General features: G+C 44.2%; 1 long non-coding RNA gene across 1 annotated transcript in view; it reads right to left on the bottom strand.

Annotated features, from left to right (window-relative positions):
- Positions 1–723: 723 nt before the first annotated feature.
- LOC141092750 (uncharacterized) overlaps positions 724–23,939 on the bottom strand; it is a 32,701-nt gene continuing 9,485 nt past the window's right edge. Inside the window, exons 2-3 of the long non-coding RNA XR_012232892.1 lie at positions 4,299–4,361; positions 724–2,115 (exon numbers count right to left, since the gene is read on the bottom strand). This is a non-coding gene — a long non-coding RNA (uncharacterized lncRNA). The remainder of the gene's footprint in view (positions 2,116–4,298; positions 4,362–23,939) is intronic.

Raw genomic sequence — 23,939 nt, 5'->3', positions numbered from 1 at the left:
TGGGCTTCAGGAGGTGGCATTTGGATGGCTTCACTTTCAGGCCAAAGTTGGACAAGGCTTCAAGCACCTCAGCCAGGTGCTCCAAATGGTCTTCATAAGTCTTGGAGAAAACAATGACATCATCAAGGTACAACAGAACTGTCTCAAAGTTCTTGTGTCCAAGACAGCACTCCATTAGCCGTTGAAATGTCCCTGGGGCGGTGCAGAGCCCGAATGGCATGTAGTTGAACTCGCAGAGATCCATTGGTGTAGAAAACGCTGTTTTCTCTTTGTCTTCCTCTGCCATGGAAACCTGCCAATACCCACTAGTGAGATCTAAGGTGGAAAAATAGTTAGCAGTTTTAAGTGCAGCTAATGACTCTTCAATTCTTTGTAATGGGTAGGCATCCTTATGTGTAATGCTGTTAATTTTTCGGTAATCAACACACATTCTCATGGTACCATCTTTCTTTTTCACAAAGACTATTGGTGCTGCCCAGGGACTACAACTATCTCTGATCTCCCCAGCTTCCTTCATTTCCCGCAACATACTTGTGCACATTGATATTGTGTTGGGGGTATAGGCCGGTACCTTTCTTTAATGGGTGGATGATCTCCAGTGGGGATATGGTGTTGAACCCATTTTGCCTTCCCAAAGTCTAGAGGGTGTTTGCTGAATACCCACTCATACTCCTGAGCCACTCGATTCAAATATAAGAGAACGAAAGGCCAGCAGTCAAAATGTCATATAAAATGCAATATTTTATTAATCATATATGTAATATAATGAGACATAGGTACATGAAAGAGGGGGGGAAAAGGACACACAAATGGCTGAAAAGAGGGCCTAGTATGGCACCCTCATCTCCCAGGAATACAATCCCATGTGGTCATACCGCAAGACAATACATATAAGAGTCATATATCATTAAGTAATTGTAATATATATCTACATACTGAACCGAGACTCAAAGAGCTCACTGTTAATAAAGGTATCTAGAACAAATGTTCATAATGACTAGACCTACAAGGGGTCTGTAGTATTACCTGGATAGAGTGGGGGTAAACCATGCAGCGGCCGGACCCCGACGCGCGTTTCGGAGCGTACTGCTCCTTCCTCAGGGGGCGTGGCTGGCAACGTCACTGTGTAATGTTTATATCGTGCCAGAACAAAGACTATTGGATGCGCCGCCTGGCTGTCATGTCCGAGGCAGCGCCCCCTCCCGATGAAACGGAAACACGCGGGCCCCACGTGATCCGAGACGTCAGAGAGAGGGAACAGCCATCGGGCCGACCAGTCGGCATTTGCGCATGACAGGAAGTGCAATATCCACCATTTTGGAAAAGGGAATATAGAAGCGGATGGGTACAAAATAACTATACAAAACATATAATAGAACATAATTATGAAACAAATATCAAAGGACACATATGCGGAAGTGTTCATAATCAAAACTTGGACTGGTCTACAAAACGTGGAGAGGAAAACACTTTACATCTAAGTCGATGTGTAACAATAAAGAGACACCATATAGCAACCACATGTAACGTTATATAACAGTACCAGTAAGATAATTTAGACATAATAATATCCAAAATGTGTACTGAATATAGTGCACCTGTATAATTATTTAATGGTATATATATATAAATAGTTGATCAGCATAGGACAAAGGGGCACCATAAGATATAATAACAAATATATGTGGGAACCCTGCTTGAAAGATATATGAAGGAAATAGGGGCATACTACAAAAAACTCACATGTGACACAATATTGTCCCAAGTGAGCATGTCCATACTGGCACATATATAGTGCGACACGCACGTCGTTACATGTGCATACATGGCATATACACATCTGGACACAATAAATGTCCCAAAAGGGACCCAACTATAAGGGGCAATAGTTATACATGGACATAAATATAACCACGCAAAATTAAACAAAACATATAACATAAAAAATTCCGATGTAAATGTCCATGTGGCAAACTGCATCAGCCACCCAGATGAACAAGTGTCTTCACGTGAAAGAATCTTCATTAGTTCTACTCCATCCATTTCAACATCTTGCTATTGAAGACTTCCTCCAAAGATAGCATAGTGAACAATCCAATAGTGAATGGAATATGTCTGAATATTATAAAGGGAAAAATTAAAACCAATAAAATAGAGTAATAGGAAAACTAAAAAGCCACAGTGATAAATCAAATGTTCAGCAAGCGGGAACTATAGAAATGGAGCAAAGGATATGTTCTCATTAAGACCGTTTGGTTGCATAGTGCCCAGTCTCCATATCCACCGAGTTTCAAGTTGAGCTAGGCGACCAGACAATTTGCCACCCCTTATGTTTATTTTAAGAGAATCAATACCCTGAACTCTAAGTAATGCAGAGTTACACTGGTGAAATTCTTTAAAATGTCTAGGCAATGTTTTTAGAAGGGAGTCATCGGTGCAAGACAGAGCAGCCTGTATACCTAGTACATGTTCCCTTGTACGGACTTTCAGCTGCCTCGTGGTCATACCCACATAAATTAGTCCACAGGGACACGTAGCATGGTATATCACGTATCGAGAGATGCATGATATCCGACTCTTGATCTTGAATGTTTTTGTACCATCATGGTTAACAAACAAATTACACTGTTCAATGTTTGGACAAGCCACACACCTCCCACATGGCGAACAACCATGCCCAGTTGAAAACGCATCCAAGAAAGTGGGCATCGGACGATGGACATAGTGACTAGTCACAAGTTTGTCTCGTAAATTGCTGGCCCGCCTTAATGTAATAGAAGGAAACTTAGGAATAATTTTAGCTAAGATAGGATCAGCCTGTAAAATCGGCCACGCCTTCCTCAATGCCGTGCGGACCATCTCATGAGACGGATGAAACGAGGTAATAAACCTCACAGTGTTCTCATTTTTACGTGTCTTAACTAATGTATTCCTGTAGAGAAGATCATTACGAGTCGAATATCTCGCGCGTTGATAAGCTTTCTTGACACAGCGTTTGCTATATCCGCGTGACAAGAAACGTGCTTGTAAATCTTTAGCTCTCATATGAAAATCACTATCTGAAGAGCATATTCGACGTAACCGCAAGAACTGACCCACAGGAATAGCCTTAATGAGATGATCCGGATGGCAAGAGGAGGCGTGGAGGAGAGAGTTAGTGGCTGTATCCTTGCGGTAGATATCTGTTTGAATAACCCCATCCACATCTTTCTTGATAGTAACATCAAGAAAGTTAATTTTGGATGAATCCCATGTCAAGGTAAGTTTGATGTTAAAATCATTGAGGTTCAGAACAGACACAAATTCCATAAGGTCGACGGAACTACCCTGCCAGAGGAACAAGATATCGTCGATATAGCGCGCCCAAAATGGAACACGGTCAATCGACCCCTGTCCATCAGACAGGAAGAGGTCCCTCTCCCACAGCCCCAGGAAGAGGTTGGCATAGGATGGCGCAAAGGCCGCCCCCATGGCAGTCCCCTGGAGCTGCAGGTAAAACGACCCCTTGAACACAAAAAAATTGTGCGTGAGAGTGAACTCTAATAGCTCCAGGATGAGGTCTCTGAGACCCAACGGGATCGTGGATGTGCTGAGAAAAAACTGGACTGCCCGCAGGCCATCCAGATGTCTGATGCTCGTATATAGGGACTCAACATCCACTGAAGCCAGAAGAGTGTCACTCTCCAGACATAGTCCGTCGACCTTACGCAATAGATCACCTGTGTCTTTGAGGAAGGAGGGTAAGCTGGTGACCAGAGGCTGAAGAAGATGGTCGATCCATTTATTAACATTTTCGAGAAAGTTCCCCCTCCCCGATACTATAGGTCTACCGGGTGGACAATTGATGTTCTTATGAATTTCAGGCAAGAGGTAGAATGTAGAAATAGTGGGTTCTTTGACGGTGAGTGAGGAAGCCAGCTGTTTGGTGATAGTGCCATCGGACATGGCTTTATCAAGAATAGTATCTAATTTGGCAACAAATGCCGAGAGGGGGTTATAGGTGAGTTTTCTATAGCAAACTGGATTGTCCAGCTGCCGGAATACCTCCCTCTCATACATTTGTGTAGGCCAGATCACCACATTACCACCTTTATCGGCCGGCTTCAACACCGCATCCGTCAAATTTCTAAGGTAATTTAACCTCATCCTCTCTTCCCCAGTCAAATTATCACCTCTGCCAAACTTAGGGATTTTTCCAAAATCCTCAGTTACCACCCGTACAAATAGATCAATGCTTGGACACGATGTGAGGGGGGGAAACCTTGTCGAACGTGGTCGAATGGATGCAGGGATCTTACCGTGGTCATCATCATGTTCAGCCGCTAGTTCCTCAAGAGTTCTTATTGCCTCCTGTTCTTCCTCTGTGGGGAAAAGATGGTATAGATCATTATTGAAAAAATGTCTTTTAAACAATAGGGATCTAGCAAACAGATTTAAATCTTTTTTAATATTCAGACATATTCCATTCACTATTGGATTGTTCACTATGCTATCTTTGGAGGAAGTCTTCAATAGCAAGATGTTGAAATGGATGGAGTAGAACTAATGAAGATTCTTTCACGTGAAGACACTTGTTCATCTGGGTGGCTGATGCAGTTTGCCACATGGACATTTACATCGGAATTTTTTATGTTATATGTTTTGTTTAATTTTGCGTGGTTATATTTATGTCCATGTATAACTATTGCCCCTTATAGTTGGGTCCCTTTTGGGACATTTATTGTGTCCAGATGTGTATATGCCATGTATGCACATGTAACGACGTGCGTGTCGCACTATATATGTGCCAGTATGGACATGCTCACTTGGGACAATATTGTGTCACATGTGAGTTTTTTGTGGTATGCCCCTATTTCCTTCATATATCTTTCAAGCAGGGTTCCCACATATATTTGTTATTATATCTTATGGTGCCCCTTTGTCCTATGCTGATCAACTATTTATATATATATATACCATTAAATAATTATACAGGTGCACTATATTCAGTACACATTTTGGATATTATTATGTCTAAATTATCTTACTGGTACTGTTATATAACGTTACATGTGGTTGCTATATGGTGTCTCTTTATTGTTACACATCGACTTAGATGTAAAGTGTTTTCCTCTCCACGTTTTGTAGACCAGTCCAAGTTTTGATTATGAACACTTCCGCATATGTGTCCTTTGATATTTGTTTCATAATTATGTTCTATTATATGTTTTGTATAGTTATTTTGTACCCATCCGCTTCTATATTCCCTTTTCCAAAATGGTGGATATTGCACTTCCTGTCATGCGCAAATGCCGACTGGTCGGCCCGATGGCTGTTCCCTCTCTCTGACGTCTCGGATCACGTGGGGCCCGCGTGTTTCCGTTTCATCGGGAGGGGGCGCTGCCTCGGACATGACAGCCAGGCGGCGCATCCAATAGTCTTTGTTCTGGCACGATATAAACATTACACAGTGACGTTGCCAGCCACGCCCCCTGAGGAAGGAGCAGTACGCTCCGAAACGCGCGTCGGTGTCCGGCCGCTGCATGGTTTACCCCCACTCTATCCAGGTAATACTACAGACCCCTTGTAGGTCTAGTCATTATGAACATTTGTTCTAGATACCTTTATTAACAGTGAGCTCTTTGAGTCTCGGTTCAGTATGTAGATATATATTACAATTACTTAATGATATATGACTCTTATATGTATTGTCTTGCGGTATGACCACATGGGATTGTATTCCTGGGAGATGAGGGTGCCATACTAGGCCCTCTTTTCAGCCATTTGTGTGTCCTTCCCCCCCCTCTTTCATGTACCTATGTCTCATTATATTACATATATGATTAATAAAATATTGCATTTTATATGACATTTTGACTGCTGGCCTTTCGTTCTCTTATATTTGAATTCTGTGATTGCAGTTGTCTTCATCAATTGTCCCCTATGTGTATGTGTATTGGCTTATTCTATCTGCCATGTGATTTATTGTGGCACTTTTTGGCCCCATACACATTATGTATACCACAATTCTTATTTCCTGAGCCACTCGGTAAACCCCATTCTTTTGGTATGAAGGGGTGGAGTCAATTCCCACATGCAGATGCTGACACCACTCCTCCAGCTGCTTTACAGAGCCATTGTCCCCTGCCTGGTTGGATGAGACCAAGGGCTCTGCTGCCTGTATTGCGTTGTTACTGACAGTAAACAGCTTAGCAGCTGTGGTATGCCGAGGTATTGTAGCCTTCTCTTCCCCACAATTCAAGAGGCATACAGGTACTCTCCCTTTGCAGACATCAACTACCCCTCTGGCTGTCAGGACAGTGGGCCGGCTATCAGAGTACACTGGCTCTACCAATGCTTGGTAATCTTTTCCTCTGAGGCCTATGGCTGCCCGACACCAAACTAGCATTTCACATCTGGAGGGTATCGCAATGAGGAAAGAATCACTCACTCTGAGGCTGCCAATTTCTCTGCCAGACAGTTCTACCTGCTGTCTTTGCATCAGGGCCTTGATCTACTTCTGCAGGACTCGATGCTCACTGGAACCAGCAGTCTCAGCTACCTGTTGCAACAAAACAATAACCTCGGCAAGACAATTTTCAATCACATTAGTACCTAAGGTCATCATTGGGTTACATTCTCGTCGATCAATGTCTTCAACTATCAGACCTTGATATTTTAACTCCACTCGCCCCACCTTAATGGTAATCTCTTTACATCCTACTTGCGGTAAAGACTGACCATTGCTGGCAACTACTGTCATCTCATCACTTGGGCTGCTAGTAAGTTCAGAGTCAGCCCAATACCGTTTGTAAAGGATATATGGCATAGTTGTCACCTGAGAGCCAGTGTCCAGCAAAGCGTTCATGGGGATGCTGTCAATCACCACTGGGAGGACCGGTCGCCCTACAACATACTTGGCTCGCCAGTTCTTTGGGCCTTGTGGTCCTACTCCTGGGGGTTGGCCTTCTGCCCCAGGGGTTGCTCGTTTAAATAACAGAATCTTGCGATGTGGCCTGCTTTGCGGCAGTGACGACAGATGGGACGTCCGTCCTGGTCATAGCGATCGTTGTGTCTCCCTCGGAGTGGCGGGATCCTCTTCTTCCGTAGCCACGGGACATCCTCTGGACTGGATGCCAGCTGGATCTTCTCCTTTGAGGACACCTGCATGGGCTGCACAGTTTTGGCAAGTGCAGCCATATTTTTGGTCAGCTCTTGGACCTGAAGGCGCAGTTCTGTAGATGGATCATTATCCAGAGTCTGTGCGGCAGCCTCCACAGGGCTCTGAGGGAAAGATGCTGCTTCTTGGTGGTGTGTAATTGCTGGACGCCTAGCGGGCGCTGGACGGCTGACATTTGGTTCATGCAGCACCCGGATAGCCCTGTCTTTAAAGTCTGCAAAGTCTAGATCAGGGTTTTGTAGGGCTTTGATGCGCAGCTGTGCTCTGTGGGTACTGGATAGGAGTCCCTCAATAAATTGCTCCTTTAACAACCTGTCTCCATCTTTCACCCTGTCTGGGTCAATCTGCTTTATGGCTTGCAGCGCCTCCTGCAGGTTAAGAGCATAGTCCCGTATACTGTCCTGCACTCTCTGCTTACACCTAAAGAATCTCATTTTTATTTCAGCTGCAATGCTGGTGTCAAAGGTGCTTCTTAGCTTAGCCAGAATCTTTTTAACAGTCTCTTTATCAGTGTCCTGCCAGGACTTTGCTTCTCTTTGCGCTGCACCAGTTAGCTGCCCAATAAAGATGTTTAATTTTTGGCTTTCAGACAGAGGATACACTTCAAACAAACTGCACAGTCTCTCTTTGAATTCACTCAGGGTATGTGACTCCCCTGAGCACTGCGATAACCAGGCCACTCCCGGTATATAGGGCATGGACAGCGGCATTATGGGGACTGCTGCAGTGGGCGCTGGTTCTTGCGCTGCCATTGGAGCGCAGCTGCACTTGCCCCTGCATCTTGCGGCGCTGTGGGGGGGTGCGGTGGCGTTCACCGCTGCATCTTCTCTTGCCTGAGACATTCTCTTCACCCCGTAGTAAATGTTGGCCAGGCCCTGTGTTGCGCTAGCTTACTGGTCGCCGCTCCGCAGGCTGGATGATCGGGGGATGCTGGTACTGCAGACCTCTGCTCCTCACTTCCCGCCCGCTGGTCTCTTCCCGCGCAGCACCTCACTTTTCGCGCTCTCTGGCAGGCTCCGCCCATGCGGCACCCCCGTTAGCTTCCCGCACACGCCAAGTAGCGGGGTAATGGCGGCAACTGCACAACAAGTCCACGGCACACAACACAGTCTCTGGCATGCCAGGGCAGTGGGGTACTCGGTACCGGGCCGGTGTCTCAGAGAGATGTGTCACGGTGGCGGTGACCCGGTCCGTGGCCCTGGGCGTCCATGCAAAAGGGGTGAAATGTAGCTGAATAAAGTTTATAGGTGGATGATACGTGACGCCACCTGTGGTGCTCGGCAATGAAGGGGTTAAGCCGACGTTGCAGGCAGATCCTCTGGGACAGATGGTATAAGGCAGCAAGATGTAAGAGCTCCCCACAGGTAGAGCTGTAGTCCCAGGGCAGTAGTAATATGTGTTGAGGAAGAGGGTGCAGTGTTAGGCACAGAGATGTAGCAGTGCTGAAGGGGTTGCAGGAAGAAGGCAATGACACAACAGGGTGCAGTTTCATTTACCTTTACTGTGCTTTGTGAGTGCAGTCCAGAATACAGATTACAGATGGAACAGGAGTTGATTAGCCTGGAAGCAACTTAGGAATCTCTCTATGCAGGTGGGTTGTGTAGTCTCCTTTCTAGCGCTTATCTGAGGCACTTGCAGTACTGAGTTACATTGAAGTTCCCCTTGCTTGCTCTCTTTAGAACTCCCCTCGTATGGCAGACAGCCATAGCCTCCTTTTTCTGGCTCACACAAGTTGCTGCTGTGCCTCCGAGTTTTAGCTGGGAACAGAAAAATAAAATGCAAAGAGAGGCGCAATGAGTGTACCTGTATTAAGTTGCTTTCCTAACTAAATCAATAAGGTGCTCACCTTGCAGGGTTGTGCCACCCTTGCACAACCACGGTGTGAACGTAAATGGTAGTTAGGGAGCGTGTCCTCGCAGCCCAGAAGGGCACTGCACGTGGCTGTCAGCAACCTCCGCTCTCCTGGTCAGTCCATCTCACACCGGCTTATTCCAACCTGAGGAAGACGGCTGTGACCGTAGGAACGCGTTGTGGGTATTGGAGAATAAAAGTTGTTTTTTACCCTTTTCTCTGGTTTGTGCCTGTCCTTTAGCGCTCCTGTAGTCCGCTATTTTTTTTGCTTCACATTAGCTGGGAACAGAGCATTTACAGCCTCTTGTTCTTCCGGTTTCTGCTGCAGGACCGTCAGCATCCATACAACCTCGGATACCGGACTCCGGACCATGCGCTACAGCTAGAAGTGAGCCTGAATTCTGCTCAGTCCTCCAGCTCCTCTCTCCACGTCTGCACTCTTTTCCCTCTCCACAGAACTCCTTCAGCTTCCCTTTCCTGGCCCCCAGAGAGCAGCTCCTTCCCCAGTTTGGTTCAGAGCTCCCTCTGCTGGCCTGGAGTGGGAACTGTGCTGTGTTCTGTATTTGTCTGATAGAGAGACCCTTTCTTTGCTTCCAAGCATGACATCACACTCCCTAGGAGGAAGGTAATGCCACTGTGGTGACCATACTCTTGGGGGCGCCACAGGTGTGTACTACTCCCTTCAGAGATTAACACAAACAGGCTCTAACCAGAGTAGAAAGAGAAGTGGGAGGCCCCGCTGCACAACTGAGCAACAAGACAAGTACATTAGTGTCTGTAGTTTGAGAAGTTGACACCTTACAGGTCCTCAACTAGCAGCTTCATTAAATAGTAAACACAAAACGCCATTGTCAGCGTCTACAGTGAAGAGGCGACTCTGGAATGCTGGCCTTCAGGGCAGAGTGACAAAGAAAAAGCCATATCATATGGGCAAAAGAACACAGACATTGGACAGAGGAAGATTGGAAAAAAGTGTTATGGACAGACGAATCCAAGTTTGAGGTGTTTGGATCACTCAGAAGAACATTTGTGAGATGCACAACAACTGAAAAGATGCTGGAAGAGTGCCTGACGCCATCTGTCAAGCATGGTGGAAGTAATGTGATGGTCTGGGGTTGCTTTGGTGCTGGTAAAGTGGGAGAGTTGTACAAGGTAAAAGGGATTTTGAATAAGGAAGGCTATCACTCCATTTTGCAACGCCATGCCATACCCTGTGGACAGCACTTGATTGGAGCCAATTTCATCCTACAACACGACAGAGACCCAAAGCACACCTCCAAATTATGCAAGAACTATTTAGGGAAGAAGCAGGCAGCTGGTATTCTATCTGTAATGGAGTGGCAAGCGAAGTCACCAGATCTCAACCCCATTGAGCTGTTGTGGGAGCAGCTTGACCGTATGGTACGCAAAAAGTGCCCTTCAAGCCAAACCAACTTGTGGGAGGGGCTTTTGGAAGCATGGGGTGAAATTTCTCCAGATTACCTCAGCAAATTAACAGCTAGAATGCCAAAGGTCTGCAATGCTGTAATTGCTGCAAAGTGAGCATTCTTTGACGAATGCAAAGTTTGAAGGAGAAAATTATAATTTCAAATAAAAATCTTTTTTCGACCCTTGTCAATGTCTAGACTAGATTTTAAATTCATTTTGCAACTCATTTGATTAATAAAAGTATGAGTTTTCATGGAAAACACAAAATTGTCTGGGTGACCCCAAACTTTTGAACGGTAGTGTATATCTCCCATAAATATCAGATATATGCAAATCCCAATATTCATCACTGACCACTGGCTTGAGTGTCCGAAACAAGTCCTTTTAACAGAGGAAGTAATTGCCTTGGAAGTGTAGTTCTCCACCTCTGAGTATAGGAATCTTAGTTTTGGTGGCTGGTTCTCAGCAAATTTCTGCTGTGGTTACCGGTTAACAGCAGGAGATCTTACTACAATGGAGGTTGAATTTACAGCTCTTTTTTCACTTCCCCTGTTATAATTAATCCCTTTTGTTCAATTTGAGGATGATATGTCCCCTTTCCGGAGATGTCTTTATGGATTTTTATTATTTTTCTCTACGACATCATCCCAGAAGTAACAACTCTATAGAAAAAAAAAGCCAGAGACAGACAACACAGGATACACTTTCCACAGTTGGTGAAGATCACAGTTCACCTCTTGATCCAAAATACATTCATATATGTCAATGAGTCAAACATAATTTTCCCATTGTGTATGTGGCTACTGTAAAGCAAATTACTGTTCTTTACAAAGCACCAGCTCAGAAGAGGAAGGTTGCCCCTATAATCATGTAATACACTGAAGTGTAACAATGTTTTGAACTTTTGACTTTCAGGCTCCATATCTCACCATCCACTACTGCTTTGAAGGTGAGACTACCATCATTTTGTAGACAATCATCTTGGCTATATCATACATACATTTGATTTGAAACTATTTAGCATATGATTAGTTATGCAGATTCTTGTCATGTTTCTGCACTTTTACTGTTTTGCTCCTGGAGGTGGAAAAACTGTTTCTTCCTGAATACTACAAAATACAACCTGCTCTCACATTCCCTAGTAGTTCAGTGTGTTATTAGTATGATTCCCAAGCGAAAAGTTACTGGTTTGAATCAAGGAGCAGCCATGAAGATTTTCCAAGAAAAGAGAAATAGCATCATCCGGCTCATCGATAGCAGTCTCTTGGCCAAGAAAATTGCCAAACTGCATCATGCAAAACCGTGACATTTGTAAGAATAAGAAATGAAGTCTGTCCATCCATTCAAAAGCCAAGAGGTGGACATCCAGGCATAATGTCAGAGTCATCAAGCTGGTTCATCACAAGGTCTGTCAGTTCTGGCACAACAACGGAAGAAGCGTCTGCTCAAGTTTGAAAAAAAAGGTACAAAAAGTGGACAGCAGAAGATTGGAAACTGGTGATTTGGAGAGATGTGAAAAAAAATAATAGACTAGGCTAGTATGGGTGCAAATAAGACTGAAAGAAACAAGGGAGAAAGGGGCTAACGAATCAAGAAATTGAAGGACCTGTCAAATTCGGTGAATGAGGTCTGATGATATGGGGTTGTTTTACAGCCAAAGGCATTGGATACTTGACCAGGATCGATGGTGGTCTCAATGCTGAGCTATATGTGAGTATCCTACAAGATGAGTTACTTCATAGACTCAAATGCTGGGTATGAAAAAGACAAAATAGTATTCCAGCAGGACAACAAAAGAAAGCATATGTCACGCTTGCGCCTTGGCTGATTGGCACGAGCCGGGGGGTTGTGGCCCCATTGTGCCACAAACCAGACTACCCTGGAAGTGGCGAGACTACGACAGCTACCGCGGTCTTCACTGGAGCCTCTGATGGTGAGGTCAGGCTTGTGCGGCAGGTAGCTGCCGGGTGCCACTCCAGGGTGGTGTCTGGCTGTGGCTGCTGATCCCACTCGGGGACAAGTCACTTGGACAGGTTCTACAGACAGACAGGCGGATAGGCATGGCAGGCACAGCTGGAACCCAGGCAGGCACGGCTGAGACACAGGGCAAGCAGGCATGGCTAAGACACAGGGCAAGCAGGCACGGCTGAGACACAGGGCAAGCAGGCACGGCTTGGAGACACAGGGCAAGCAGGCATGACTTGGAGACACAGGGCAGGCTGGCAAGGCAGGCAGGTGTGGTGTACGAAGGAACAGGTAGGGACTTGTTCACACAGCAGGAGCGTGTACTGGCCGGAAGGAATGGAATATGATGGGACAGGTTTGGCCCTGTTCACATGGGAGGAGCAGGTATGGATACAGGCAGGAGTGCGGAGTAGGCGGAGCCGCAGGAGTGTGGAGCAGGCGGAGCCGCAAGGAGTGCGAAGCAGAAGGAGCTGTAAGGGTGCAGAGCAGACGGAGCCGCAAGGGTGCGGAGCAGGCGGAGCCGCAAGGGTGCGGAGCAGGCAGAGCTGCAAGGCTGCGGAGCAGGCGGAGCTGCAATGGTGCAGAGCAGGCGGAGCTGCAAGGGTGCAGAGCACACAGAGCTGCAAGGGTGCAGAGCACAGACAGGGAGGACACAAGGAAAGACAGAGCAGGGAAAGAAGCCAAAGACAAGGAGGCAGGGTAGGACAGAGTTCAGACAAGGTACAGGGACAAAGCCTCAAGGACCAGGATATACTGCCTCCTGGAAGGCGGACAGAGGTACTAGGCAAGACAAGGTCAGGAGCTATAGCACAGAGACCAAGATATTCAGCCTCTTGGAGGGCAGACAGACAGGTACAAGACAAAGCTAGGAGTGTGGCCTCCAGAGAGCGAGACATAGGACAGGGCCTGGCTTACTCAGCTGCAAGACACTAACTGAGTTTAGACATTGCTCAGGCAATGTTCCAGTGGGTGGGGCAGGCCTAAATAGTAGAGGGCTCTAGGTAATTGGTCAGGGACACATTAGCCAGGTGCTCCATGACTCCATAAGAAGCAGAGAGTTCAGGCGCCGCCCCGCTATACACACAATTAGGAAACATGAACACAGCACACAGGAGAAAAGAGGGACAGAGCATGGAGCTGGCAGTATACAGAAATCACAGCATGGCCTGGAGCAGTGAGCAAGATGGTGAGTGGGGAATGGGAGGCCATGCAGCGATACCAGTAGGGTTGTTACAGCATACATTGAAATTGGTGAAGAAATGGTTCAATGACAATGAAGTAGAGGTGCTGAATTTGCTCCCACAGTCCCCAGGCCTCAACCCAATAGAACACTTGTGGGTAGAGTTGAAGAAAAAACTGTATACATGCTCAAACTGATTGATACCTTTTAATGGCTAACTGAAAATATGGTCACAAATTGCAAGCTTTCGAGACTACTCAGGTCCTTTCATCAGGCACAGAAGGGAACTGAGTAGTCTCGAAAGCTTGCAATTTGTTACCATCTTTTCAGTTAGCCATTAAACTGTATCAACCACTGAGGACTCTCAGATTTTAATATTTTTCTATCTACTGGCTAAGACGGTACAAAGATATATATTTTTCCTATACATACCCAAGTGAGTCGACCAGTGTACACCAACTGTGATACTTTCAAAAGGAAAACCTTGTTGCAATCCACTAGTCCTCATTGGGACCATGCACAGCATATGAACCTGCAATTGAGCTTTCACACGTTGAGTCACTCCCACAGAAGCCCATCCTTGCAGATTAGCAAGCAACAGTACTTTGTCCCGCTCTGTTCTTAGGAACATTAGGTTGCCAAATCAAATGGACCAACATTGAGACCGCATGTGCATCTACCAAACCTCACAATTGAACACACTACTCTTATATCCCAAATTTTTCAAGGAAGGTCTCCTAGCTTTCTAAAATTGGAAAGCTTAGCCTGCACCTTTGAAAGCCACTAAACTATTTTTCAAAATACCAATTTTTACCAGTACCATCAGAGTTCTCATGCACATGCTTGTTTTGCTGACTGAATTTGAACACTGCAGTGCTCTTTTTTAATTTGCTGCATATCAATTCTTTCAGCATTTTTGCAGCACTTTTTTACTGGTACAGAAAGGAATTAGAAAGTGAAAAAAAAAAGCTGCAAAAAAATGCAACAAACGTGGTCAATAAAACTATTTTTATTAAACGTGTACTGTAGACAAAACACGCATGTAATCTGCACCCAAACAAATGCTGCAAAAAAAAAAAAAATCAGTGTAAGCGCAGCAACACTGTAAATCACTGTGGTAATAATGACGCTATATGTGTAAGTAAATTAAATAACACCAGCAGTTTGAATAGAACATTTTTACTGGCAAGAGAGCAGGTATTGGCTACAAAAAATAAGCATAGTAAAAAGTCTGCGTGTGAACATACCCTTACATGGAGGTCCAGTAATAAGTTAATTAGCCTTAGGCTATCTAATAGTTCTAGCCAGATTCAAAAGTTGTAGCCAAGACACAATCATAATATGATTTATAGCTGAGTAACATCAAGCTAACAATGTCATCTGACAGACAGAGTTTTATTTCAATTAAATGTGCTGCAAATGTAAACATTTCTTCATCCGTAAAATAGGTCAGGTATTTTGTAACTGACCTGATGGTATTTAGTGTTAACAGATTTGTTAAACTGATACACAAATTACAGACATGTGAAAGCACATTGTAACTTCTTCTGTGGTTCAGATACTTTACCAAGCTTCTGAAGAAAAACTGTTCAAAAACATATAGTGTGTTTTTATATTGGGTCTAGAAAGGACATACAATTCCCTTATTCCTTTTATGAAAACATAAATGCCTGTTTCTAGAATTTATACATTTATTTTATTTATTATTCCTAATGCTGCTATTATCATTATTATTTTACTTTGGCATTAATTGCATTTACATTATAATGTATATGAACTCCTGTTAGACTACCTAGCAACTTTCAGTTCCCTGGCTGTTGGTTACAATTTTCAGAAAATAACCATCATCCTCTTTTCTATCACTAAAAGGGTTTTCGACCTCATTTTCAAAATAAAGTAACCATAGAAAGCATTTTGTAATTTGTTTGCAAAACCACCCATACACCTTGCAGGCAGTTATTTTGTCCTCTCTTGGCCCCCGGAAGCCACCACCATGGACCCAGTTTTTTTTATGTGCAGTAGTTGTGCAGCTGAAAATGACATACATGTCCCTTGGTTTCTAGCGTTCTCCTCACAGCAAGTGATGTTATCGCCCCTCTGTGCTCCAGCATACATTGAAGAAAGCGGCATGCAAGTGTGCTCTTGTTGACTATTCTGCATCGGGCCACCCTTATTGATGCAATGTCACTACCACATGGAAGCTCACTTGTAGACACACCCCTTCCAAGACTTCCATAGTGCCGGGGCCGGATCACCCGCAGGACCACCTTCTGAAATAATAGACTTTTGAACCAGAGCTGGTCTATACCACTTGTAAAGAAGTCTTTGTACGTGATTAGTAATGTGCTGGTCCCAGCACTGGCCAGAAGTATAATGTGTAGACATACTTGGTACCAGTGGTGGATTATAATGAGGTCAATTTGGGCAGTTGCCCCGGGCCCAGTGGGGTTAAGGGGCCCACAGCCCAGGCCAGTAAATTGCCCCATTATAATCCGCCACCGCGCAGGGCCGGATTATAGGCAGGGCAGGCGGGGCTTCAGCCCCGGGGCCCCCACCACAAGAGCTTCTAAGGGGGCCCCCACCACATTCCTGCTGGCTGCTGCAATGGCACTCCATCTTCTCCCCACCTAAAAGTGAGTGACCGTGGGGGCGGCATTATGTGCTCTGCTACCAGCAGCATCTACAAGTAGCGTGAACGCTGATGCTGCTGGTAGCGTGCAAAGGCTTGTGATGAGCTCACAGGAGGTAAGGTGTCAGGGCCCCCGATCATGTGACCCCTGTCTCCTCCCCTCCTGTGACCTCATCACAGGTCCTGTGCGCACAGCACAGAGCACTGAGAGCAGCCATGTATGTGGAGTGCGGCTCTGCGGGTGGAGATCGGTGCTGGAGGCTCCATTATTCTCTATGTGGAGTGCGGCTCTGCGGGTGGAGGTCGGTGCCGGAGGCTCCATTATTCTCTATGTGTAGTGCGGCTCTGCGGGTGGAGGTCGGTGCTGGAGGCCCCATTATTCTCTATGTGGAGTGTGGCTCTGCGGGTGGAGGTCGGTGCTGGAGGCTCCATTATTCTCTATGTGGAGTGCGGCTCTGCGGGTGGAGGTCGGTGCTGGAGGCTCCATTATTCTCTATGTGGAGTGTGGCTCTGCGGGTGGAGGTCGGTGCCGGTGGCTCCATTATTCTCTATGTGGAGTGCGGCTCTGCGGGTGGAGGTCGGTGCTGGAGGCTCCATTATTCTCTATGTGGAGTGCGGCTCTGCGGGTGGAGGTCGGTGCTGGAGGCCCCATTATTCTCTATGTAGAGTGTGGCTCTGCGGGTGGAGGTCTGTGCTGGAGGCCCCATTATTCTCTATGTGGAGTGTGGCTCTGCGGGTGGAGGTCGGTGCTGGAGGCCCCATTATTCTCTATGTAGAGTGTGGCTCTGCGGGTGGAGGTCGGTGCTGGAGGCCCCATTATTCTCTATGTAGAGTGTGGCTCTACGATTCGTGACCCCCGTCACGTGACGAGGGGGGCCCACAGAGTCTGAACTGCCCCGGGCCCTGGCTACCCTTAATCCACCCCTGCTTGGTACCATCTTGAACCAGAATGTCACAGGAAGACTATCAGGCTGTGTTTCTGGGGAAACTCTCCAGAATCACTGCAGTACGTACTGTACATTGGGAAAAGTCTATGAATGTTTGAAATATATTTTTTAGCACATCATCTTTTGTCCCGGAAAAGCCCTTTAATATCCCAGTTCAGTATGGCTAAATTACCGTTATTTCTAAAAAAGGTGGCGTGTATTCAAGTGACACGTACTTGTGATGCAATCTAATCCCTAGTCTAGCTTGTGATCTTTGCTTAGGGTGAATACCAAGAAAAGCTCAATGTGTATTCACTAAATCTATAAAGTTTTATTCATCCACAAAACCCAGCAGAGTGACTGTAATATGTTGATTTTTCTAAAAAGGGGCATTTGGAACAGTGTATTAAACTGCACAATTCCATAGGACCGCATACAGGTATTTTTTACAATGTGATCCTGTGGGCTAATATATTCCAATTTATGCCTATGCAGTATGATACCACATTGGAATCATACTTCAGAAGCTTTTACTGGCTACTGTGTGTTAAATGGAGAGCCATAGCATGATGTGAATAAAGTCTTAAATTGTAGGACACAAAATGTTGGGCAGGTACAAATCCATCCTGAGTGAGTCATTTTTTCCCTTGGCATTTTTCAAAGCCCTGAGCCAGTGTACATCAGATTAACAGAAGATTATATTAAGCAGACAGCAGCAAGATCCAGACTAGCAAAACAGGAACAGTGCAGAATCAAAATGGTACAAGTTAAAAAGTTTATATTTTTATAATTTAATGGCCATAAAAACCATATTGTTTTCACCTCTGAAATAACGTTTGTAAGGTAACCATCATAACAAATATATTTTGTAAAAATAATTTTCAGAAATCAAACTGAAAATTGATATTTCTCATTCACCTAGAGAACACTTCAAAAATATAGCACTTTGGCTGAATGAAATAAATTTCTTTCAATTGTCATTCATTGCCAATATATTTTCTTTGTTGCGAGTATGACATAGTGTATAATAAAATTGTTCTTAACTCAGCATAGCCCTAACAGTGTCACTGTATAGGGCTCATTTTCTTGATGATATTGTTCATACTGGTAGACAATTGAAATAGATTTCATGTGGATTTTATAATGGAATCTATCAATTCATATTAGGACCCTTTCATACAGTTTTCACACATGCCGGAGACACGTAAACACGTAGACCCATTCAAATGAATTTGCATATTATTTTCCCAGAGGAGCATTGCATGGCGAATAAGCCTCCTTACCTTGACAAGCCAGAGCTGGCATGTCACTCTCCACAAAGAGAAACCTTACCCTTTAGACCTCAGTCCAGAGCCTCTCACCTAGCCAAATCAGTTCTCACACTTTGCACTGACGAGGAGCAAAGTTTCCTGAATACCTTGAGTGCTGTCTCTTGGCCTTCCGGCATCGCCACTTCGGTGGCTTAAGCCGGTCGCTGCTTTTGGGAGATAGCCAGGAGGATTCGGGGAGGAGATCCTTGGAGCTGTGGACGATGGGAGTCCGACTTCAATTCTCTGGGACCGGTGATAGCCAGGTCAAAAATGGATTCAGGATTGACATAGCTGAAGATAAGCTGTTGCATTTTTCTCTGGGATATTTGGTCAACATGGTGTTTTATGACATCCTGAAGATTCGGAAGTCTGATATAATATGCCTGCAGGAGTTTAGGAGGGAAGAGAGGTATGTACTGGTGCTATCTTCTATGGCGCTTGCCAGAATTTGTTTACTGCCCTGAAAAATGGAGTTGCAAATCCTTTCTGGAAGGTCATACCTTTACTGTCCTGTACTCTAAGGGAGATATCCCACTTGTAGTTTTCATGCACAACCCTTTTGTTTCCCTGGAGGACATTGCTTTATTTTTGAAAAGACATTGCATTTATGTTCAGTACTCCCACAGGGTCCTGAATGGAGAAGGGCTCTGGACCGGGAAGTACAATTTTTTTGTGAGATTTGGGATGGATCCCCAAGGTCCAGGAGGCATCCATTAACCCCCTCTTAATTTTTCAATTGGGAAAAATAGTGTTTTTTTGTTCTTTTCAGATGCCCCGATGTATTGCAGGAGGTGTAAACATTTTGGGCATACCCAGGATAGTTGCAAGGAGATGCCAACTTGCAGGAATTGCAAAGCTTCTGGCCATATGGAAAAAGACTGCACAAATCCTGTTATGTGTAATGCTTGTGGTGAGGAGGGCCATAAGTATCGGGACTGTAAGACCAGGATCAGTCCTAGGTCTTATGCTGAGGTCTCAGGTGGGGCAGCTGCGCCCCCTGCTCCTGTTGTTGACATTCCACAGGTTTCAGACCCGCATCTTATTGAGGAACCTGAAATCATGGATGCACAAGAGGAGGCCCTGCCCCAAGCCGAGTCTCCCAGCCCAGAGGTGGCAGTTTTGGAAGTTGCTGATGTTGAATATGAGCTCTCTCATCAGTCTGATGTCTGTGGGGAGGGGGAGTTGGAGAGTACTCTTGGCAATACCCCCAGTGTATGTTGGTTTACTACTGAGGAGGAGTTGGCCAGTTGTGGAGATCAAGGTGACTTCACTCTTGCGAGGTCCTCAGAGGATGAGGAGCCTGGAACTTCCTGTAAGAAGCCCAGAATGGATTGGGCAGACCCCGGTGAAGTTGGTTTAAGTCCGGTGAGTGAACGTAGTTACCCTCAGAATGTCTTCTCTCCTGACACCAATGCTTTCTTAGGCATTCCTGAAGACGTAAACAAATTCATGGAGTTGCAGTTCCAGATGGAAGACGAAACGGCTGAAGAAGTGGCGTGTTTGTCGTCATGTAAATAACACAGTCATGTTATGGCTCCCCAAGCTGGTTGGGGCATTGTGTCCCTAAATGTCAGGCAAATTAGATCCAAATTCAGGAGGGCAATCGCTCTAGATTATATTAAACAGATGAATGCTCACATCTTTTGTCTTCAGGAATGTGGGATTGTGGACTCTCCAAGCGATAAGGACTGGCCTTACGGACAGCATGTATGGTCTGGCTCATGTGTTAATAGGAATGATGGTGTAGGGATATTGATGGGTAACAAGGAGATTAGTTTAGATAGCTACACGGTGGTAGAGGTGGGTAGATGTATAATTGCACATGTCAGCTATAGGGGGTGGCGGGCTAGAATTATTAATGTGTATTGTCCATCAGGACACGACAGGAAAAAGGAGTGTCTGGCTCTTTTGGAAAAATTAAGTTAGTTTCTTCCGGGCAAAATGCCTACAGTTTTAGTTGGAGAATTTAATTGCATCACAGAAGGGAATTGTGACATAATTGGTAAAAAGTTATCCAATCTTATTTCTGATTTTTCCCTTCTAGATGCTGCTGCTCTCAAATTTGGCATCCCACCACCACCAACATACCATGCTGATAGGGGTGGTATTGCATCCATGATAGATAAAATGTTGTTTTCCAAAAATATGTTGTGTATGAATTTTGAACAAAATGCTGTACCTTTTTCTGATCATGAGTGTTTGAGAGATGTGCTTAGTGCGATTGATGACCGTGTGTATGTGGGTGGGGTTTGGAAGCTGAATGTAAGATTGTTAGAAGATGAGGATGTGATGAATGAATATAAAATAAAGTATAAAGAGTGGAGAGTATGTAAGAGGGATTTTGCGTGTGTGCTGGAATGGTGGGACTGGGTTAAGGTGTGTTGCAAAAAATTCTTCAAAAAAAGGGGCTATAAAAAAGCTGCTATTTATCGGAGTAGATTTAATGATGTAAACAGGCGTTTAGACTGGTTAAGGAAGTGTGGAGAAAGTGGCATGGATGTGTCTGATCTGATGGCTGAGACAAAGAGTGAAATAAAGAGTGTTATGGATGAAAAGGGAAAGAAATAATCTATCGCACCAAAATAGAACATCTTGAGAAAGATGAAAAGTGCACGAGGTTCTTTTTTAAGAAAATGAATGGGAGAAAGGTTGATATGGATAAAATCCTGGATAGTAACGGTTTGTGCGTGTCAGGTGAGAATCTGATAAAGGAGGTGAATAGGTTCTATAACAAGTTATATGATAAAAAATGGATTGATTCTGGTCTTGTTTCAGAAGTGTTGAATGGGTTAGAGAACAAGTTGGATAGTGGAGAATGTGATATTTTGAATGAGGACGTAATTATGGAAGAAGTAGAAAACGTGATGAAGAGTGCTAAAAAGAATAAGACACCAGGTAAAGACGGATTGCCGGTAGAATTCTATGTGAAGGCATGGGATTTTCTGAGTGCTGATTTGACTGAGATATGTAAGTATATGTGGGAGAGTGGTAAGTTGTGTGAATCAATGAAAGAGGGGGTGGTTGTGCTTGTGCATAAGAAAGGTGAGAGAAAGTGTTTAGAGAATTGGAGAACTATAACATTGTTGAATGCAGATTACAAAATCTATAGCAAATTGTTGGCGAATTGTATGCGTGAGGTGATTGGAAGTGTTGTGGATGAGGATCAAGTGTGTGCTATGCTTGGAAGAAGTATGAGTGATAACTTATTGTTATTAAGGGATTTAATTGGAGACAGCATGGGAAGGAAACGGAAGTTTATGGTTCTGTCAATTGATTTTGAGAAAGTGTTTGATAGGGTCTCGCATGTGTTTTTGTTTAAAGTTCTGGAGAGAATGGGATTTCCTCAAAAATTTGTGAATGGGATAATGTCTATGTTTGATTGTGTGTCAATTGAGTTTCTTGTTAATGGGTGGTTGAGTGAGAAAGTGAATATTAAGTCTGGTGTAAGGCAAGGGTATCCCATGTCCCCTGTCTTGTTTGTATGCGTGATTGAACCTTTGTTGTGCTTGGTGAGACGTGATAAAATGATGTGAGGTCTGTTGGTACCTGGGAGTGGTGGAAAGCATGTGAAAGTTCTTGGATACATGGATGATGTGGCTGTGAGTGAAAGTGTTGCGTCTATGAGTAGGGATCAGTTGCTTCTGGAGTTTTTCTGTGGTGCATCTGGCTTTAGAGTGAATTGGAATAAATGTAGTTTAAAAGGATTTGGTGGATGTGAGACTGTGTGGCATACTATGTGGGACTGTGATTACGCGTGCAGTATGTGGAAGTGTGTAGGTGGGTTGTGTAAGGAGTTAGCGGGTGTGAGTTTTATTGACTGGCGTGTTGCAATGTTTGGAATTGGTGCATGTGGTCGTGTGAAAAATAGAATCCTATGGTTAATTATGATTTGTGTGATTCAGAGTTTGTGGGATGTGAGTAATTTAGGAATTTTCAAAGAGAAGCATGTATCTGTGAATAAGTGTGTCGGGCTGATCCTTTCTAGATTATACTTGATTTATAAATTAAACAGCGAAGGCGGTGGTGGTTCTGATGCAGAGGGTGTCTGGAAATTTAAAAAATGGCAGCACCTGATCAAATATCAGTGAATTTTAGTGATGTTTATTGATGTTCAGGATGTCTTTTGTGTATACCCTTGGTTTGCTGTACTAAAATAAATATGAACCATGATGATGAGAGTTGAAACAACGACGTTTAAGTTGATGAGCTTATATACTGAGTTGTTTATAACTAACCTGAATGGTTTAAAAAAAAACAAAAACACTCTGTCTGCAAATTGAGATTCTGATTTTGCTTTTGTAAGTCATATTACAAGACTCGTTAAAGGGTTGATTGTGACTTGTAGGATCGCTACTACCAACAGGTGGCGCTATAGAGTTCAAGTCCTCTTTTTCTCTGAAGAGGCAATTTGCATAGAAACTTTCCCTGAATTTATATCTAGTCTTCAAATTGAAATGATATGGTCGAAAAAAATGGCACTTCATGACGATTAGAGACATTTTTACACTTGGCATAATGTTGGTTTTAGTACGGTCACTTCAGTACGGAGCAGACATGAAGATTAATCTTTTAGGAAACATGTTAAAAAATGGAGGCAAGTGCAATAAATGTTACACTACCCACAGAAACTATACCTCTAGCCCTCAGCCTTTACATCAGAGTAACTGAATTGGAAACTGAACTTATTTTAAAACTTTGCTATGAATATAATGTTGTAGCACATAAAATTGAAAAAGTGAAACCAGAAGTAGCAATCAAGTATGTAGAAAAAAAAGATGTTATAAATACCTTTGTCCTAAAATAGTTTGAACATAGTTGGGAACATTTCTTATTTAAATCCATGTGCTTTTGACTGAATACTCAGTTCTAAGGGGTAAGGTTTCTCCTTGTGGAGAGTGACAAGCCAGGTTTGGCACGTATGAGAAAGCTTAAATGCCTTGCATGCTCTGGGAAATTAAATTAGTAAATTGTCTTTTCAAAGAGAAAGAGGACTTGAACTCTAGCGCCACCTGTTGGAAGTAGCAATCCTAAAAGTCAATATCGACCCTTTAATGAGCCTTGCAATATGACTTAGGATAAAAGTCAAACCAAAATCCCAATTTTCAGACACAGTGATTTGTGATATTGCCTCTTGTATCAAAAAATAGGGTAGGGGAAAAGGAAAGTCAGCTCACCACAGCATACTTGTCTGTAGTAGTGGAAGTCCTCTGCATGGAGCCGCCCCAGTCCAGGGCGTTCAGCAATCAGCAGAAAAGAAGAAGAATGTGCTCCAGCGATGAAGCAATAAACTAATGTATTAAAAAAAGTTTTTTTATTTGCTTCTTAAAAACATGAAAAAACAATGTGGGTAACACAAGAAGCAGAGATATGACCAACGCGTTTCAGCAATTAAGCCTTAATCATGGTATACACATACACAAAGTCATCTGAGTTATATACTCTGCCATAGAGTGCATCAGGTGGAAGGTCAATTTCAAATCACACTGGAGCA

Source organism: Dendrobates tinctorius, unplaced genomic scaffold (genome assembly GCF_039654945.1).
Source record: "Dendrobates tinctorius isolate UK_male_01 unplaced genomic scaffold, ASM3965494v1 ptg000060l, whole genome shotgun sequence".
Classification (NCBI taxonomy): Eukaryota; Metazoa; Chordata; class Amphibia; order Anura; family Dendrobatidae; genus Dendrobates; species Dendrobates tinctorius.
This window is presented reverse-complemented; position numbering and strand designations above follow the sequence as displayed.